We start from the raw sequence: 22,562 nt of genomic DNA on the forward strand, positions 1-22,562 counted from the left end.
CCAACTTTCACAGTATCTGTTTAGGAAACAGGCTCTGACTGTTGGACTCTGATTCCGAAAGGAAATATGGATCATTTTGTAAGAAATGGAGCTGGAAATGGCCCACATTACCTGCAGGTTGCTTCTCTCTGTACGTACCTAGGAAAAGAAGGGCAGAATCTGTAAGTCACGTCAAGGAGCAGTTTATTCACAAGGCAAATAGAAAGCCTGTGAATTTCTGGCATACAAGACATTGCAAATATCCTGCATATTTATTTTAAGATAAATGATTTTTGAAAAGGAGATTGGTATCACCAAAATACATGTTGCAAAGTACAGCAAGGCATCAGATAAACTGCAGTGTTTGGCCTGTGTTGGAGAGACTTGCCTGAAGGCTCAGTAATTGCTAGTCTGCTGTGTAAGGATGGCAATGAAACAGGTAGGTCAAATGGGAAAAACAAGCTCCATTCCCTGCAAAGAAATTATACTCTTGCATAAAACCAGGGCAGTCTTTCTGGAAGATCTGTGTATATTCATGTAGAAAGAAAAAAACAAACATAATTACTTGCAATGCTACCATGCATATAATTACAGTTGTGATAATATGTGAAATGAGCCAAAACATTTGCTGGGCTGTTTTCTTTAGAAGGACCCAGAAAACACCATAATAATAACCCTACCAATCTAGAAAAGGACAACTTCTGCTGTGACACATGGACATGGCTTTGAAGAAATTTCAGCTGTGCTGCCAAATGCAAACAGACTTAGACATTTTTGTTCTCTGTTTTGGGTTAACACACAGCCTGAGAAGTAAAAGTCATGCTTGTATTATTTTGGAAATACATTATTAATAATTTCCTTCTTGCCTTAGCTCTTTCTTTTGTGTTCTAGTTCAGTAGTTTTCAAGATACTTCCAATACATGAACCCAGAAACATTCCCAGTCAGAAGATAGACCAATTTCCCGTACATCGACTGTTGTAAAGCATTTGCAGATTTGCTCTCCTTTGTCACTTTTCACTGACCCCTTAAAAGCAGACTCCAGTCCCCCATGGTTTTGCAGTCCACAGCCTAAAAGCCACTGCTCTAGACACTTTTCATGTTTGATAATGTATTTCTCTGTCATTGTGTTTTTAAGCAGCTGCTGTTTAGAAGTAGGTCAGCATGTGCCAGCAGCTCATGATCTGGAGGAAAGGGGACACTGTGGGTCATGCCTCACCATGGCTGCGGGAGTTCTGATCCATGAATTGAGTGTCTATTCAATTGCTGCTTCAGCTTCTCAGATCACACAGGCATACAAACACGCACACACACAAGCACAGAGCACACTATCTTTTTTAAGTCATGACAAATATCTGCTTCCTACTTACAGATTTACAAGCTGTGTAAGTCATCAGTGTTGAGTGGATTTTTCCAGAGCAAGGAAGAAAAAAGAATTTGCATGGGGACAGCAGGATTCAAGCCACTTTTCTTTAATGAGGACTCCCAGCCTCATCTGCAGTGACCTTCATGGCAGGCCTCCCATGGACTTCAGTCGGGTCAGGATTTTGCTTTGAAAACTGCATGCTGGAACATACCGCTTTGCTCAAAGAGTGTTTACAACTTGAGGGAAATAGAACTTGCCCATTTAATGTAGAGGGCTTTAAAATCCCTGAGCAGTTAATTTTCCAATGTTAACTTCCCCAGGCATAATACACCGCCTTGTAACCTCAGACCGAGGGGTTCAGACATCTGTGACCACGACCCAGATTTGCAAAAAGTAACAGGGCTCCAAAATTACATCAAATTATACATATTAGAACATTACAAAGCTCTCGGTTTAAATATACATTTTTTCTCTCGATGATGGGGAAACATAGTTCAAGGTTGCCTGATGTTAAGACAAACAGAACAAGAGTAGCAAGCCCATCTCTACTGTTTTTCGACATGTGGTTACTTTCTGTACCCACAAGGGACTTGCTATCCATATCCTTCTGAGACAGCACTAGACACATGATTATGTCAAATGCTTAGGGGATAAATGGTTTGATTACTGCAAGCATCTTGCTTAATCTACTAAATCTTGCAGTTCCACCCAGTGGTAAAAACATAAAGATTTTATCTTTGTAGGTTTGTTAAAAAGGTGCCAGATGGTACAAGTTACCCCCATGTTGCTCACTGGAAAAGCAACCAACTGGTATAGAGAGATAAACTCATAATTTTGATGGCAAAAAAGGTTTGTTATAACCTAGTAAACACCCACCTGAACTCTAGAAAAATTAACTGTTATTGACATCTTTAAAATATAAGCTTGTCATCCTTCATTAGCATATAAAGACATTTGAATTTTTATCTATCAGCAACCCAACCATATTCTGATGAATAGGTTCTTAACCAGAAGTGACAATTTCCTCATTTTTTGCAAAACCATTGTACTGGGATTTTTTTTTTTTTTTCATTTCTCTTCACTAGACTCTTTAATGACATGAACACCATTATCCCATTTCCTACCGAGTTTGCCTGAGACTTTAATACCAGAAATCACTTGTTCCTGCAGGGCAAGTAACCATGACAAGCAGCACAGTACAATTGTTGGTATGCTGTTCCAGATACTCAATCAAATAAGAAAAGGTGGCTTCTAGAGCAAAATTTACTTGCTATTTTGACAAAATGTATGCATTCTGTTAGCAGTAAGCAGAACATCAGCAAGTAGTAATCACAGCACTATCATTTTTGCCCCTTTAGTTCTAAAATGACAGACTTATAGGCAAGAAAAGATCGCTTGAACTTAACAGACTTTTTTTTTTTTTTGGTAAGACATTACTGCTACTAATCATAATGGCAAAAATGAAAAATCTTTCTTATGTTTTTAGCTATCTTCTATTAAAAATGTTGAGATTTACTTCTAGGCTGAGCTTGTCTACCTTCAAATCCAAGCTTTAAACTGGATTTTGCAGTATCATTGCCTACTAAAGGCTCTGCCAAAGACAGGTTGTTCCTGAAACCTGGGAGCTCCACTCAGCCACACAGTAACCACGGCATTGTGTTCCCAACTTACTGCAATGAGATCTTCCATTTGCTTGGGACAGAACAAACTTAAAAAATTACTAGCTCCTTAGTCACTTTAACACACTTCCAGAGTATAGGTTTTACACATTGTGCTGCCTTGCTCCCCTGCACTTGAAGCCAGTTCTGTTTCCTTGGGAAATCCCAGGGCATCTATATACTCTTTGCTAGAGAGCCATTGTAGGGACTCTCAGGGCACTCTGACTTCAGAGTGTCTTCCTTCGCAGCCATACAAGACTGAACAAGAGAGGTACATGGTCTATAGCAGTTCATATGCATGATCACTCCTTACTTTTTAATGGCAGTGATGCAGAAACCCAGACAAAGAAAATAATGGAATGTTATACTTCCCATTTCAGGGCCCTTATTACTCTTAAATTCCGTGTTTTCACTGTGGACCTCTGAAGCATCCAGATATTTTCCCTGTAGCTTCGTTTCTTCCCTGAATCACTATGAAGCAAAAACTGGCATACCTTCTGCAATAATTTTCATTGCTACTTGGTTGATCTCACAGTGTAATCCACTTTTCAGACTATAAAAGCAATTCTCTTCACATCTTTCCAAATTTTTGTTGCTTGTAAATCCAACCTTTTGGGCATGTTGTTTTCAAAAGGCTTTACCACAGTTGTCTTTTTTTTTTTTTTTTTTTTTGTACAGATCCTCATTGAAATGCCATTTTTAAAATATCTTATCCCCCTTTAGAGACATTGCAGAGAATTAGTTTCTCTGGGTTTCTACTTCCCATCCTTTCCAGATGTTTCCAACCTGACTGGCAGCCACCCAAGTTCCACATTGCTCCCAAGACTTGATTCTAGTACCAAATAATGAACTCCACAAGCAGCAAGTATTTGTAATTCTGGACCTTCACAGCGTAAGACAGAATCCATAGGGTTTACAAAACCAGTCTCTTGAATCCTCCACTTCTCTGGATAGAGCACTTCTTAACCTTCTCTTTGATAAGCAGAGTAGGTTGTGATCCTTGGCCCAACAATACAAATCATGGTGCTTTCCTCACAAGCCTTAAGCCATTATCAAGTTTTTTTTGTTGACTGTCAATAAGGTAATATTTCATTACTGATCATACCAGTGATCATATCATAAAATATCTTCAATAATCTCATTTCAGAGAGTTCCTGGATATAATGAAGGGTGTCAGGATAGGGACAGAACCTGGCAACAGGCTACTGCTTCTGAAAGGATGACATAAGCACAGTGTAACTCAGGTACATTCCCAATTGCGTCTTCTCATCAAATTTTTCATCAGAAGCTGTTGCAGTAACACAACATTAAAGAGGCTGTGTGGTGATCTGGGCATTTTCCTGGACAGTAGGGGATTTAATTTCCCAGAAAAGAAGCAAAGTTGGGAATCCACCTATTAACATTCTCTAACCATTGAGCTGATCTCTGACAATCTGCTCTGTTTGAAGCTGTATTTTAGGAGGATGAACCAATGTTCTGTTCAGTTTGCTGGAGCTGAATCATCTTACTCAGCAAAGATAAAAAAAAAGTGATTTCATAATGATACTCCAGTCAAAAAATCATGTAATCTCAGACTATTTCTTATAGAGGTCTCCAGGCATTTCTGAAGGATAAAGCCATCTTTTTGGAAGCACTCCCTCCTCCTCAGTTGAATGAAAATCAAATACCCTGTGTCCCTCAAAGGACAAATCAAGCTATGCTTACCCTATCCTGACAAATCATGAAAATTGCTCAACAGTGAAAACTGTCTTCACTCTTTCTCCAATCTCATGAATTTTCCTCACACATGCAGTAGTCTGGTTTCCTCCAGCTGTGATTCCTACTCTGCTTCAACTCTTAGAAATCCTCAAAAAGGGTCCTCAGGATTAAATATTAGGGAGGGCAGGGACAGGGTATCATTCCAGTGAAAAGATGGTGGAGATTAAAATGTAATGTAATAAAACAAGTATTTTAGAAATATGCACTTACAGGCATTTAACTATAAGCAGACCATTTCATAGCTTTTATTACACTGGACTCCTGCCAGTAAATGAAAATCACACGGAACATGCAACTTTCACAGTGAGATTTTTTCCGTACTGCATCTAACTACCAGAGACAGCAGTCACCTCCACTGGTGCTCTGCCTTTGGCCTCCTTCTGAGATTTAGGCCATTAAATTGCTTCCACATGACAGGACTTGGAATGCTGAATCTCAGTCTAACTTGTAATTCTGAAGTTCAGTTTCCTTTGAAGAATCATATTTCAAAAATTCGCAGCTGAACAGCTTCTGCTTCTAGCTTCAAACCAGGATCATTTAAAGGTAATTTAAACACTTTGAGAAGATTGTAACATAAGCTCTTCCTCTGCATTCATTTATTTTTCAACATGAAAGATTCAAGAGAAGAAAAACTTTTCAGAAATTATCAAGCACTAATATTAAGGCATTAATTGCAGAGAGTATCAGAAAGAATGAAGATTGATTGCTGTTTATTTGAACAAGTCATTTACTATGCAGTTCAACAGCTTATTTTCAGGCTTTCCTCTGCCTGACACACTATGAGACACACTGATACAGTTTCTGGCAAACTAGTGCTGTACTGAATGACAGATTTGGACACCACTGGCCAATCTTCACAAACACTTCAGGGTAAAGAAAACTACCATTCATTTTTGTTTATTCCAGCCCCTCTTTTACTGAAGTCTCTTTGCCTAGGAAAAAGATTATGGACCAGCATTTAAGTGCTCTTGTTACATTTATTCCCAGTGGCTATGAAAGAGCTGTGTTCATTTCTTAGCCCATTAATTCTATGTGATAGTTTCATTAAACCGAGCCTTACTGTCCATTTTAAAGGTCTTTTCAGTAAGATTAAAAGCAACATAATAAGTGATGTATTAATATTTGGATATTATGTTATTTACTAAACAGACTACAGAGCATTTGCTTTTTTCACTCGTTTGTTCTTTGCACTATCCAGCCTTAATTTACGGCCTGAGGGTTAATATTATATATACAATCATTAATTTCAGAAGAAATGTGATCACTACTAAGCTATTTCATTGGTTAAAGAATCTCTGCTTTCTTTATGCCGGCTTGGTTGAGGTATTGCCTTAGGGTGCAGGCAAGAGAATGGAAAGCAGATGAAGCATGTTGGAGATTAACCACACAAAGAAACTGCCTAAACAAAGAAAAGTGCTACCATAGGAGGAGGAGAGAAAGTCTCAGCCTAGAGAAGCTTACTGGAAAAGAAACTGCACGTAACTGCTCACTACTCTGTATTTTCACAAAATAGGAGGAAGAAAGTCATCAGTCACTCCTGTGGACTGATCTGTATGTATACAAGCAAACTGGGCTTGCAAGCACTTTCTGAGAAAGGAAATGTGATAGCCCGTGAATGACACCAGTCATTAGCCTAGATGCCGATATAAAGAATATTGTTTAAAGGTAGAGTTCTTCTTTTTGGTCTGTTTGCACTCATATGGGAGAACAGAGTCTATTTAATCATGTTAGAGACTCAAATTAGATCTGCAGAAATCTCTTCAGCCACAATACCCCTGTGTGTCCCACTACCCCATATGTCCTAAATGCACCGTTGACTTTTGTCTCCTGTACTTTATAAGAGATTCACCTTACCCAACGAAAGAAAGTCTTAAAAAGTTTAAACATTGGCACTACTCACCCTAGCTTCCTCAGCAGGCAAATGACAAAAATAAGGAGTGATTTACATGATTTGTCTTAGTCATCTCTCTTAGAAAGAGATTAACTACCCTCTGAGATGCTCACTTCTTTCTACTGACTGTAAAAGAAGACTATAGTGAATAGTACAGGCTTCAAAGCCTAACTCTGAAGCACCTACATACCTGCTTGTATGCTAGGATGAGAGACCACATCCTGGTATACAAGCAGGGAGTTAACTTTCTGCTAGAGAAGTCTCTGCTAGACAATTCCAGGAGGCTGGCAGTGTCAGTGCAACAGTTTCCAACTGTCAGTCTTAACATTTATAATCACAGGAGGGTTTTTTTATTACAGTTTTTCCCATGAAAAATTCCTAATGCATTGGCTGATGCTGACTTCCAGTCAAGCATCATTCTGCCTGATACCAAGTCAAACTGAAACCATGGTCAGTAAAGGCAATACCTCAGAACAGCGTCTAGCACAAAGTGTCCACTGGCACACCCAAGGACACATTGTTGGTAATCCTCTTGTTGGAGACAACCCCTTGGAATGTCTCCAGTGTATTTCCTTGTTCTCTGATAAAAGGACACTGCAAGCTAGAGACATTCACTTAAATTATTTAAACTTGATAATTCTCATGGGTCCAATCCTTCCCCTTCAATCACTAGCCACAGCATAGATCTTTATTTGGAAAATCTTTACTTGGTCCACATTAAAGAATTTGTGTTCAATTATTTTAAAGAAAAATTATTCCTGGTTTCACATAGCTTCTAGCTGAAAAGTGTGATAGCTCATAGAACAAAACAGCATTCTCGGAAATGTAAGGCTGGTTTATTTTGATTATTTCCTTTGCTATTTTTGTGCTTAAATAACTATAACATATTCCAGGTAGGCTGGAATATGAATAGGAGTGATATACTAACACTTCATTTGCATCCGTACACTGTCCCCTTGCTCTTTCCCAAATGAATTCAATCTTAATTCTATTCCTCAGCTACAATAGAAATTTCCACAGACAACTGCGAAAGACTTTTTGAAGGTAGGCTAAAAGTAGCAAAAGTGTTTAAGTATCTAGAGTTTTGTTATTTTTAACTGATAATTGAAACAGGAAAGCTCAATCACATGTATGTTAAGAAGGCAAAATATGAATACAACAGTGGTCCTACTGAAATCCTGTGAAAGCCGTATGAGTCTGTCCATAGACTTTAACTAGTTTTGGATCAGGCCATCATTAGGCATTTGTCTGGATGTGCTATTATGGACCATTGACTTTTGATCTCTCTTTCAATGACTTCTGTGATATAACTGGGTTGGGACTCATCTTTCTTGAGGCTTTAGCTTTTGGACAAATGGACATAGAATTTCGTCTATCTGTCTAACTGGGCTATCATCTGGATGCCATGTTAGAAGGAAGAATTTTTAGAAGTTTTACCACAGAAGAGGCCCACATCAAAGTAATGTAAACTGGGGATTTTCAGTGATCCTTATTATATAGCTTTCTGCTGAGACAGTGAGTAATCTGAGATGAGCTCTGGTCTATCCAGAGTGAATGACAAATCTGTTCGTAACAACAGGATCAGAAGCGGGTACCTGGATTCCCCTGGGGAGAGACTGGTTGGATAATGTTACACCAATAAATAGCTGATGTGTCAGTAAAAGGTTCTCTGCACTCAGACGTTGTATCGGTGTAAATTTTCCTTGAGCTTGTTTAAGAATATGATTTGGACGTGTCTGTGATTAATGCTTCAAAACAAGGTTTTCTGTCTTTGTATAAAAGTTGCATTACCTGAATAATCTCTTTCTATACACTGGGTAATTCTGTTAAAGAATCTAACAGCTTTCTTCTCTTTTCTGCTGAAGACACATTCCTGATTTTTATTCAGGAAAGGACTAAGGCAAATCTTCTAAGTAATCAGCTGACTTTTTAATAGATTAATACAGTGGACTGCTTAATGAGTTTTTCAGAGTGCAAAGACATGATACACTTGAGCGAATGAATGTAATCATAAGTCTTGCCATCTAGTAGCAATACAACTTTTTATGATTTATAAACATTTATTTCAACTGTTCAGCAACAGCAAAGCTGTAGTCAGCACATAGCCACTTATAGTAGTACCAGGAAAGTCTGTGATTTACTTGTCAGGAGTGGTTTTATTACTTTGGAGTACAAGTGCTCATTTGTTTGTTTAATAAGTGTCATAATTGTTAAACGTTAATATTGAACACTAGAAATACAGTTTTACTTTCATTTCCAAAGACATTCTTTACCCATTGACATGCCTTTCCGGTCTCACAGTGATCTTCATTTGCTTGTTCTCTTTCAGATCACACTAAGCTGTAAGCTTATCTCTTGGCAGGGCCAAAAAATCTTATGCATCTGTGGAATATCACATAAATATTAAAGTGAATTTGATTTAGCATACCTGAAATGTAAGATCTGGGTTCCCGAAATTATTATTTTTTTTAAGTTGCTCATGCCAAAATATGCAGTTCTCCAGTGATTTGTCTGTATCTCACTGGCATCTACCAGCTGTAGAGGAACTGTTCTGTGGCCTACTTTTTTTCTAGTTCTCCACAGTTATAAGGCTTCTCTTTCCTGCCAAAGTGATGTTTTAAAAAGTAAAACCTGTTTCTGTCATGCCTTTCCATGTACCTTTATTACTGTCTGAGATTAACCACCAAAGGTGACATGTTTTTTATTTTGCTTTGAGGACACACGATATCTACCGCATCACTGTTTTGCCAGGGGCATTCAAAGTACCCTAGCAGATGAGTGCATGCATGCTTCTGACACTTAGATATGAAGAGAGCTGTTTGAACAGCTACAGCCAGCACCATTGTGTTCATAGCAAAGTCTGTGAAGTTCCTTTCAGCTACATGTCACTTTCACTTTATTTTGTCTGAAATTTTAACAATGATAGATGGCACTAAGCTCTTTTCAAAATTCTTGCTCAATCAGAAGCTGATACCCAAACCAGTCTGAACACAATTTTAAAAGTACGATGACTTTTTCAATAAGTGTGAAATAATTTTAATGGGTATATTCAGACATTTTTTGGACATTCAGATATTTTATTCTACACTGTAGATTTGCCACTACTATTTACCTCTGTGGAAAAAAAGATAATGAACTAAACAAATTTGCCATATGAAAAAGACACAAATGAGAGGTGCTCAGTGCTTTGTTTACAGAAAACAATACTGTTCAGTTTCATACCATTGTCAACTCTAATTTCAGCTCAATCACTCTTTCCAAAGGCTAGGAGTACATGCTTTAACTGAGAAGCTGGCCTAACTGTTCTGCAATAACTCCCCCATGTGGGCATTCCATTTTACTCTATTTTTTGATTTCCAAAACAGGAAAGTTGTCTCAAATACTAGTCTTTCTTTCAAGTATAGTGGCTGCACATACAATTTTTTTCCAACACACTTGCATTATAAGCATGTTTCCCTTGGTTACTCTCCCTGTGTCAATAAAATCCAGAGCATGTCATCTATGTTAATGTAAGACTCAGCATAGACAGACTGTTTTGATTTCCTGTAGATTAGGAAGGATGGTTCCAGCTGGATGAGAATGAGCTGAATTGCCCTTACTGGTAAAAGAAGGCAAAAGAGTAAACTTTTCCTGATTTAGTTGAGTCTGACTCCTCTGGAAGTTTACATTGACCAGCCCAACCTCACCTCATCTTGTTTACTGAAGGTAGACAAAGCCTGTTTGCTGTCAATGACTCTGAGCATGTCAATCAGCTTAGTTTTTGGAGCACTGGTTAGAGCTGACAGCTATCCCTTGCTGATGTCACCATTGCTCACACCCATGGAGATGAACAGGCAGTACAAACGATTTGGAGGGCACATACAACTTGGAAGCTTTGGAGGACTGTAGACCTTCCAAAACTCTGTATGGTCAGTCCAGCTATGAAACTTCATATAAAAAGCTTAATGTAATTAATTAATAGTTTATAAGCAGCTCAATCACACTAATTCTTATTGCTTCCCTACTTCTTATCGAGAGATAAAAATGGTCATCTAGTTATCTAGTGGGCTTTCTGAGTGAGAATAAATAAACACTGATTTTTCTCTTCACTTTAGCAATGACTAAAATCAAAGTCTCTTAACTGACAGCCTACCAAAGCATGAAAGACTACACCATGTTTCTTCTGCCAGTAGGTCGTATCACAACAAGCATTCCACACAAGATTTTATGTGAGTACTAAATGTAAGTAGGCATGAAGAGGAAAAGAGATCCTCCAGCCTCCTTCCCTCTTGGAGCTGGTTGATGGAACAATGGGCTAGATGTAGACAGGAGGGAGGTCATTTTCAGGCTGAGTAAACACAACAATTTCTCATCCAGCAATCTCCCCAGTGGCAGCTGTTTGACCTATAGGGAACTTGTCAAGAAGAAAATTGTGAAATGGCTCTTCTTGGATGTTTTCTTCTTCCTTAAACTTATTTCATGTGGGAGCTAAAGTACCAAAATACCACCATAAAGGCAGTTTCCATCCTCTTTGCAGACGGACCAGTTTCAGGAAGTTCTAGCATCTCTCTAGGCCATTTTTTTTTTTTTTCCATGTGATTCACAGACCATATATAAATGTCGACCACTCATGTCTTTTGTTCAGGGGCAAAGAAACACTCCCACTTGCCCCTTTGTTTCTCAGATTTAACAGCTTTATTGTTTCTCTCATTGTCCAAACTTATTTCCTAGATTTCTCTTTGGATATGTCTATATCAGCTGTTAAATATGAACAGGTTTTGCACTGACATTTGTATATATGTATGTCTATATATAACTATCTATCAACATATAATTTGCATAACAAAATTTTTTATGTATACCTTTACTAAATGTGCAGCTTCTCTTAAATAAAATTGACCCTTCATAGGTATTTCTTGAAGTTAACTGAATGTTTTTTGTTTTTTGTTGTTTTTTTTTTCAGAAATGTTGAAAATGAAATCTTTTTAACTCTTAAGGTTTTATTAATTTGGTAAATCCAGGGTAAGCATTTTTCATACTTTTGAGAGTAACTACTCTAGTGCATTTACACTTATACCAACACTTGGATTTTCTGGTAAGCTCATGAAAATGTTGCAGTTCCCCTTCCAAGGACTGAGTGACTGAAATATCAAACTGAATGCTATGGCCAGACCCCCTGCTTGGGTGTTCAGTGACGTAAAGAAATCTGACTAATGTAACATAACTGAGGGATAAGAAGGTGAACAAATTCTTAGCTTCCTAATTAGCAGATGCACACAACAGGTCTCCTTTCATCTGAACTGGATGTGTACTCTCACTGGCTGAAAGACAGGGGTTGAAGTTTTGGGCTGATACTTAATGTAAATTCCAGCAGTATTACTGTGTTCCACTCTGTTCCAAGTGCTACCTGAATTACTAAGTAAACCTGAATCATCACTTGTTAATTGCTGTAATTAATTAAATAATACCTATTGCATCTTTATGTCATTTGTCCTTCAAGGATATATAAAAATTTCATAAAATTTAGGGAATACTATAATATACAAATGAAATAACAGCCTAAGGCAGAATATGTGGAAGCTAATGGGGAAAATATATATTCACACTAGCTGCTTTAGCAGACAAAAAGGTTCAGAGGTGAAGCTCCCTAAGTCCTATGCAGTCAGTGGAGAGATACATGCCTTCATGGCCTGATTCAAAGCACCTAATTTAGACACCTGTACGTAAACAGCTGTAGGTCCCCCACAGCCTTCATTTTGCATTGCATTAATGCATCTGTTGTCACACAAGCAGGAAGATATTCTTAAATGAGTTTTCCCATTCCTCACACTTGGCTCCTTTTGTTCATTTTTCATCTGCAGTCTGAATTTGCTCTTCTTAACACTAGAAATCATTTGGCCTAATAAGGCTTTTAATTGCTTTGTATACTCCAACATGATCTCAGTAGAAGCACTTATTGTGTGGCCTTACCTTTATTTTTATTGTACCCCGGGTGCTGGACTTTTATACTGAGAGTTACACTATTTGGCATTTTTTCTTTTTATATAGAAAATATAATACAAGTTTTACTTGTGCTATTACTAACTCTAAGATTATCTCTCATGCAGGAACAGACTCTCAGATAGAAGAGTATGTAGGAGCTCTTCTTACTGCTTAACAAATTCTCTCTCTTTAAATTCCCCAGGTTCTCTGGTGCTCTCAAATATTAAATTATGTTTGTCCCTTTCATACTGAGGAACTTAAAATGATCAGTATCTGCAGATAGAGAAATCAATGGTAGAGGTCCATGTGCTGAGTAGGAAAGCAAAAATAACCTCTGAGTCTAACTATACTTCTCAGTATAGTCAGTATCACACAAACAGGCAATATAACTAGCATAATTTGCTAGCTGCCTTTTAGTTCCCTTTTTAGATAACTAAATACCACTCACATCTGTATTTATTGGTGTAGCCTTCAGCACAATGCAGACTGAGTCCCAGATATGCTCCCTTGGATCCATAGCAAGATGCCTTAGTTGATCCATTATCTCACTTTAGCATTGTGCTAAAAATACATAGGCAAACGTTTTGGTTATGCTGTCCAGAAACATACCAGTATGCTCCACATGTTACAGAAAGATTAAACGTTCAGGGAGAGTGACAAGATTAAATGTTTGGGGCGAGTGACATATTTCTGGGAACAGCAAACTAGAAAATACGAGAGGGAGCATTTTGTGCTGCTTCCTCTGCTGTCGGCAGGAGGTCTCTGCACACTGCAGAACAAGACACTGACTTTCTGTTTCTAAATTACAGACATGTTAATCCTTTCCCTTTCAGCTTGACTGCCAAATCCAGGTAAAATCGGAGATTCGTGTCAATTTAGTGTCAATTTTCTCAGTAAGTTTAGTTTTCCATCCAAAGTCACCCATGAGCAACTGAGCAGGAGTCTGGTTTTAAAGTGAGAGAGTACTAGCCCAAACATTTGTTCCGATCTCTTTAGTAACACAGACTGCCAAATTTTACCCAATGAACTGTGAACCAGCACTCTGAACTTATTTGCAGTAAGTTTGACAAGACAGATGCTGTAAACAGTAACATTAATGTCAATCACATTTTCAGCTTTCACAGAAGAAACAAACAGCCAGAAATTGTTCAATATATACCTAGGCAAGTATTCTTAGTTGGTAAAGAAAAGGGTACTATGCAACGTCAGGGCAGTTACAGAGATAAATGTAAATGCACCAGGAGGAAAAATAAATGGGTTAATCGCAAACACATGAAATGGGACAGAAAGTGGGTGAACACAACCTGGTCATCACCCTAATTTTAACACCAACCTATCACAAACATTCTCTGCTAAAAAAGTCCACATTAATGCTAATGTAGTGTTTTATCCTCACAAACCTATATCTTACTCAACCATACAAATTAACCTCGAAATAGATAAGTGAGAAGCCTATGATGAACACAGTTCCTTGGCATTATTTTGCTGTGAGTCATCTGCTCTGTGGTGGATTTATATCAGTGGATTTCAGTGGGTTTATGCTGGTGCAAAGCAACAATTCACAGCTCTTGCTGTTTCAGAGTACACTATTTTCCTTTGCTGTTCTGAAGTAACTGGTTGAGATGAACGACACTGAAGAGTAACACAGCTAAATCTAGCAAGAACAATCTATTATAACTGATCTTAATCCCAAATCACAAACTTTATGACTAAACGTCCCTACCGTCACTGTAGAAGAAGATCCCTTAAAATACACTGAAGGGCTCGGATGCCATAAAAGAGACAGCAGTCTTTCCAGCTAGTGGAAAACTTACTATGCTACTTGGCTTCATACCTGGAAGACAAAGATTTGATTATTTCCAAAATAGATCTGGGAGGTACAGGGATTAATTCCTTTGACTTCATGTGTGTTTGTCTGCAAAATACTAACTCAAACGTCGAACACCAGTTATTTGCACTTCCTCACTTCCAAGCAGGTGTTGTATCTCTAGGCAGAGACAAACCAGTCTGGAAACAATTCCATCAGCTACTACACAGTTTTCATTGCTCCAGTAAATGTCATTATATTTCTGACACTACTACAGTTTTTCATAAAAATCTGTTCTAAATACAGAATTTCTTGTTGTGTAGTCCTAGGTGAAGATCAGCAAGTGATCACCAGGTAATCCTGTGTTATGCATCAGGTTAGTCAGTCTACTGCAAACATGTCTGACGACTGCTCTGGAAGGCCTGAACATGGTCAAGCATCTGATGACATTTATTTTCATACTTGGGATTTGATCTTCTAAGTCTGAAAGTCCAATGCTGCTGGCTCTCTTGACAGGGGATCCAAGTACAGAAATGACACTCCAATTTGTAGGTCTTCCTAAATGCAATGACATAAACCAAAACCAGACACAGAAGCTGATACTTCTTCTGAGGGACTGGATTATTCTCGTAATGTAGACAAGTCACAGATGTCTTATTTTTCTGGAAAGTGTCCCAGAAAATACTCCCAGTGCTGTCCAACACCACTGTTATCACATTCTTTCTTACATCCTTATTTTTCATATTTCTCCCACTCACTTCATATAGACCAGAACTGTATTGATTATCATTACTTGGGTATTTCCAGTGGATAATTAATCACAAACATACAACATACATCCATTTCAGATGAAAACTCAGGGCCACTTTGCTTTACAGACGGCAGGGTTTTTTGTTGCTTGTCAATGAACTCAAGTGTCTAATAAAGCTTGCAGAGTTTATAATGATTTCAAGCTGGTGACTCATATTCTAGGTTAGAAATAATGGCAGAATTGCTCATGAAAATGATGCTAAAATCAAACATAACAAAAATATCTGTGCTCCCACTTACAGATAGTTTTATAGCTTAGTGATTATAGTGCTGCCTCAATTACTTTAAAAAGACCTGCTTATATTTTCTGAATATATAAAGAGTTTATTTCTGTCCTTTCCAAATTGACTTCTCTGCTGGCTCTTGGTTTAACCTCAAATAAATAAATCATTTGCCTCAGCACCCCTATAAACATCTGTTTATAAGAATTCTTAAAACTCACTAAAATGACAATATCCAGCAGTCATCACTGTTGTGCTAGGACAAAACCAGGATTTCTGACTTAATTTTATTCTTCAACAGTTGGGTGACAGTCTAAACTTCTTCTGCAGTCAATGGAGAGTGACAAGAGCCTTCAGAGGACAATCACTTGTCTATCTTAGACCTATATTTTTAGATAAGATGAACTGTGTGTCCAGGATGACTACTGCTTTCCATCACTCCAGAGGAAAACTTTGACACCTAACATTTAGACCATTAATGCTCGTAAGACAAAATACCACCCGTAACGTAGAGTTTATTTACAGGAGTTGTTATTAATTTATGAAATATTCTGAAAGCAATTAAAAAATATTTTTAATTGTTTCCAATTACTTTTAGGTCATTATAACACTCTCTGCCACCTTTTTGAAATACCTGCAGAAAAGAAAATAATAATTTCACACATTCTTTTATTTTTCCTCTAACTACCACATTGATTTAGTAAGACAAATCTTAAGCTATCTGTAACATGACCTTACATTTTTTACTGTCATGGTTGTGTTGTGAGGGCATTTTATTTTGTTTTACGCTGAGAAGTGTAGGAAAGACCATATATTATACAAAACTTTTTTGCCCCTCCTCTCTGAACATGCCATTAGGGTGCTTCGAACACTTATTTTAATTGCTGGAGGTCTCTTGGATTCCTAGAATCTTTGCTCTCAGGTTTCTCTTTGCCTGAAATAGAAGTCTGGATTTTGTTAAAGTATATAAATAGCTGTGAAGAATATGGTATTTTAATGAATTTCAGAGTGTGGGATTTTTCAGAAATGGAGAGCAAGGAATGAAATAACTCACACATATTACAGCTCCTAACAGATACAACAGGCATGTTCAGCATCTGATGGTTCACAGATAAGTACATGTACTTTTGTCCCCCTCTAGCTAAGTGCAGTAACATTGTGCTATAAAGTCTTGCTTGCTTTTTTGGTTCCAGGGTTTGTGCTCTTGGCAGCACAATACTCCAACATCAACCATGAGCGCAGTTGGTGTACAATCCACTAATTATAGCACTCATTTTCTTAGGAGTTGAAAAAGATTAATGTAAATTTCTGTGGCTGATGATAGTTTGCAGTCCAGCTTTCCTGCTGGTGAATGAGCGTTCCTGCCCTACACGACTGAATGACAGGCAGGAGATGCAAGCTTCATTTAAAACCACATTTAAAGCCCTCCAATGTGCCTTTCCATGTACTGCATTTCATTTCTTACATACTTCTGACAAATTTGAAATAATTTATTAATGATATTGAATCCTGTGGATGTTTTCCGTTTTTAAAATATATTTTTTTATTTCTGGTGGAAAATACTTAAGTTTGCTGTAATCTCTAAAATGTGCACAGGTTACACAGGTTTTTAAAATTACTATCTGCTTGTGAATTTCAAGGCTGCTAATCTTTTCTCCCTAAACACTTACCCATACTCTTCAGATATTGTAAATCACAGTGATTATTAAGCTGTGGTTCTAAAAACATTGATTTTGTTTTTTTGTACACTGATCATATTTATCTTTTTCTTTGGCATAAATAATATCACATGGGTTACATAATGGGTTGCATCTTCATTAAACTGGTTTATCGTTAAGGCCAGATTCTAAAGACAGGACAGAACCACAGTGGATGGTTATATGTGCAAGAAGACATAACTGTCTAATTTTTGCAAACAGTTGATACATCATAACAACTTCACATTGTAATGACTTCTCCTCTTTCACATGTGTAGGTGGAAGTGCAAATTGAAAATTTTAGTCTTTTTTTACTGTTAAAATACTTAGAAAAATTACCCTTCAAGCAATCTCAATGTAAAAAATAGAGCAAGTATTCTTGGTTGCTTTTACAAATTAAAATTCTATTTTCTGATGCTTAAAGCATCTAGCACTTGCGAGGCACATTTCTGAATGGCATCATACAAGAGCTGGATGGTCTACAGCAAGCGTGATGGAGCTTAGAGCAGTGTGGCCAAACAGTCTGTTAGCAGTCCTACACCATGGGGAAGCAGTGAGCAAAGTTACAGCCCCTCCTACCATCTACACCACACTGAGCTATATGGTATTGGTGCTTACTGTCTTGTTGTGAATATCACCAATATGCATCAGAATAACCACCATGCTTACAGTGTTAACTTCTGTAACATAAAGGGTTTTGAGAAATGCTTCATCTTTGACTAAGATATTTTAGACAAAGGGAACTTGTAGGGAACTCATAGGGGAAGAATTGATCTTTCTGGTGGCATTCATCTGATTAAATGGAAATATCTACACTGAAGATGTCTACAACTGTCAAGATCAGAGTTTGCTTTTGTACAGAGGAATATAGGGCCTCACTGGTCATGGTTCCTCTCATCTTCAAGTAGACACTAAAATAGTACTGATAGTCATGCTCTCTTTTCCCCTGACTGGTGTGACTTCATAGAAGATTATATAGAAATGTTTAAAATTAGGTGAGACAAGATCTAACATCTTCCTCTCCAGACAAATGCTATGGGGCTGATCCATGGCCCACAGAAGTCCGTATGAGGCTGTTTGTTGACCTTTCCAGGTCAGGAAGCATGCCTTTCTTCATGAAAGATAGACTATAATAAAGAGTAAATGTTGGATATCTTGAGCTCAGCTGCCAGAACTTTCTCAGAAGTGTGGCACAACTATGGGAATATATTAGAGAAGTGAAAAAAAGCATTTTCTCACATTAATCATTGGATGTATTGGCTATTTTCCTTTCCAGCCTTGATTTAGTAAGAGAAAGCCAACTAAATTAATCTTCTTTTATTTAGTAACGGAAAACACTGTTTTAACATATGGAAACCTTGGAAAAAATCCAGGAAAGGAAAAGGTTTGACTGAAGTAAGGCATGTAAGTACAGACTACCTCTCCAAAATATGGTCTGGGCAGGGATGTACCACCCCAGCTTCTCAGAAAATATATACCAACCCATGTGAAAAAACAGCGCTGACTCATGTTATTGGTAGTGTCACAAATGACTCTGTGTAAATGTTATCCTTATGGATTTTGGGTCACATAGAGTGCACAAGGTCAAGGTTTCCATGGACAGCAACAGATGTTCTGTATCCCCAAGATAGTCCTCAGAACATGGCATGGCCAGTTCTTGATGAAAAGGTCAAGAAAGCATGCTAGTACCAGCCAAAAAAAAACCAAACCAAAACCGAACCAACTTCTGTTCCAAAACAGCTCATATTTTAGATGGTCAAATGTTACTGCCACAGAGTGGACTGTTGAGGATTTCCACACATTTCAACTGTAGAGTGTTGCACCAGCTATAGAAATATTGCAGGCTTCTGGACTGTTGGGGGAATATGATCAAAGTAGGCCAGGTCACATTTTTAGCTGCTGTTTCAGCATTTAATTACCAAAGCATCTTGATCTGTATTTGTAGAGGTGAGGGAAGGTTGTTTATATGAAATAAAGTCATGTTCTGTCTTGACACTGCTACATCCTTCTAGGACCCAGAGGTTATATCATTAAAGAGGATCTCTTTTTACCTACAGAATTGTTCTGTGCTCCAGTCAGGGATGGCATTGCTGGTTGTAAGAGATCCCTAAGGCCTTTACAATGAGATACAATGTCTTCTGGGAAAAAAAACACCCCTGGTTTATCTTGCTAACTGAAGATCACACGTGATACAATAGATATTACCCATAAATAAACCCTTTTATGCAATTTTCCTTACCCGATGATAGAACTCATCGATTGCGTTTCATTGCTACATCCAATATGTAGCAATGAAATTCTGTCTCTGTATAAATAATTATCACTTATAACTGAATGTCAAATGTCAAATTTTCAGCTGCATGACTAGGAATCTTTAAGCATGTACTCCAATTTTAGTAAAAAACCTTGGAGGCTGCATAGAAGTTCTGTTCATCATGGAACACATTTTTATTCGATAATGTTGCTGCAGTGTTGAGTGAATGTGGAATGTCATGACAAACTTGTCACATATCAACTACAACTACAGACTAATAAATCATAAGATATCTTAGCTGTGGGATCAGTAACAATGCAGAATCTGAATATAAAAATATCTTAATCTAAAAATTGAAAATCTTATACAGCAACTAATAGAAAAAAAAAAAAAACAAACAGAAAACATACTCTCCAGGAATAGCCTTTCATTGGTTAGTGTAGTTTTGAAACAAAAATAGTTTAATATTTCAGAGTAGCATGCTTTGTTAGCTTTCTTCGTTTTTGAGATAAACAGGGCCTCCAAAACATGAGATGTGAGATGAGCCTCTCTGCTGAAAATTTTTTGACTTTCACATTAAAAAATCAGACTTCTGGACAGAAAGTCAACATTTAAAAAACTCAACAACAGAGACTCAGAAAAAAAAAAAAAGTGAATTTAAAAAAAAAAATCCAACTTTTGCATCATCATATCTTAAATTAAGACCTTTTATGTTTTCTAGTTGTTATGGAGAATTAAGTACTGCACTCACAATTAGGCGAACAGCTTTTCATTATTTTTCAGGCTAAATTCTTTTTCTGGACCATAAAACAACAGAATGATTTGAAGCTGCTTTGAAAATCCAGTAATGGTGTCATCTTACAAATGCCAATACAGTTTAACCATAACCAGAAGAAACAGCAATAAGGATAATTTACACTGTCAAAGAAACAGTGCGAATTTTTTTGACAAAACTGTCAGTGACTGAATTTTAGAATAGTTTTAACAAGTTCTTAGGAATAACACAAGGGAGTAAACTGCAAATAATAACCAGCGTTGCTCATTTTGACTGAGGTCACTGATTTAAAACTCACAGTCTTGTAGATCATTCTGGGTAGGAGGAAAAATGAGTGATGGGTTATCTTAGGCACAGATCTGTATGTGTCTAAGATGTGCAAGTATCCACAAAAATCGTATTTACCTGAGCACAGGAGGTGTTAAAAATCCCAGTTTTTCCACTTACCTCTCCAGACCTCTCTCAGCCATCAAGGAGCCCAAGAAGTAAAAATGTTGTCTGTATCAAGACCAACGATCTGGCAAAATCCAGAGCTGACTCCAGTGGGATGGGGATTTCACCTGAAGAAGAGAGCCAGAATAATGCTGATATATATTAACCACTTGACAATTTGAATGGCTCAGAATAATTCCCTTCCTCATTCAAAAGTAAAAGCCAGTAAAGCATACTTTGTAAAAAATCCATTAAAAGGAGGTAACAGATGGCCATTATGTCCCTAATAATATTTAATTATTCATGCAAATATGCCATTGGCATTACGTTAGTCACAAGAACAAGGCCACTGCTTAAATGTGTCTCCACTTCTGTGTATGCAGCCTGAGAAAAATTACAGATCCTCACTCTCGCAGGTAACATGTTCAGCCCTTTCTTAAAAACATGCCTAATCAGAGCTTGGTGCCTGTCTGTCCAGACTCTGTGCCCTCTCTGAAAAACAGACTCAGCTACTTGGGTCAGTAATGTCATTTTCAGAGAATCTGATGAGGAGTTTTAGCATTTCCACTGGACAGAAATCTACTGGGGGGTGCACTGACCAGCACTGGTTACCTTACTATCTTTTCCAAGTTGGTTGATTTCTGTGTGGCAAGAGAGAATAAAACTTATGGTTTAATATTATTTTGCCTTGTGAATTTATATTAGAAACACTGGAGAGCACTGAGAGCTCCCACATAACACTTCTTGACATACTGTTTGAATTTCTGTAGGTATTACTCTTTGTGAAACATGAACCTCTTAGGACAGTTAGGGCCTTTCTGGTCTCATACCAATAATACCTCCAGCTGAGGCACAGGAAATCCAAATTGCTCTTTGAATTAAATCACAGGAAACCTTGATTCCTTGCTTGTCTCAAACAAAGTTAATGGGAAACAGATGTACACACTCCTGTCAAAACACTAAGCTATATATTGATATACTGCTGGCTTATCTTTTGGTGTACTGCATTAAAATTATAATATTTGATTTTTTAAAAAGTACTATTGCATTTGGTTAGTAGGCTTTTGCAAAACATGAATGAAAACAAATTACCAATTTGTATTGACATTGGTAACTCTGATAATTACTGGCAAAGTTAAACAACTAATTTGACGAAAAGCAAAAATTGTGTCCTCTGGGAAAAACAGTATCAAAAGTACCATTCATGATTCAAATTGATAAAAAGGAATGGAATACATAATCATCTGATGTAACAAAACATTAAATCCGGACTCAAATATTTTGGTTTGACTTCAGCTAACCACATTCTGCTAAAGTAAATCTCCCCCTAACACAAAATGAAGATCAATCTTTGTTTTTAACAGACACACACTTCCCCACTCGCCAATATGCAATCCATCCACTGGAACTGTCATTTCAGTTGCGACGAAAGAGGCTCCTGGGTATCCTTTATCAAAACTCCCAAGGCAATGTTTTAGGTTCATCAGTTAGATGATGTATGCTGTATGACATGTGAGCAGCTGCCAGTGACAGTATCAGGAAAAAGTACTACTTTCAAGCTGGTTTAGATCCATGTGTACATTGTTTATTTTTCTCCTTTGCATTTCTCAGCACTATGAACGGATAAGGTCAACATCTTCCTCCTCCCTCTGAATATGGGTGTATAAAAAAGTACTCTTTCAATGTAAGAAGGATTTTGTCTCATTGATGATTGTTCTGTTTGATACATACTAGAGTCAGCAATGATCAGGCACATGCCGTAGAGGCAATGCAAAACAGTAAAAAAGTTGTTCCTTCTTTGTGAAGAAAGCTAGGTTTTTAAAATTCAAAGACTTTGTGTGATTCAGAAATAAGGACAAAAACTACCTGTAGTTGAAAACGGAGAGAAATCTGGGTGTCCAGGTTAATACTACATTTTATAAGCATAGTGTATATGATTCAAGTCTCAGCTTCCA

This window comes from Athene noctua, chromosome Z (genome assembly GCF_965140245.1).
Source record: "Athene noctua chromosome Z, bAthNoc1.hap1.1, whole genome shotgun sequence".
Taxonomy (NCBI): domain Eukaryota; kingdom Metazoa; phylum Chordata; class Aves; order Strigiformes; family Strigidae; genus Athene; species Athene noctua.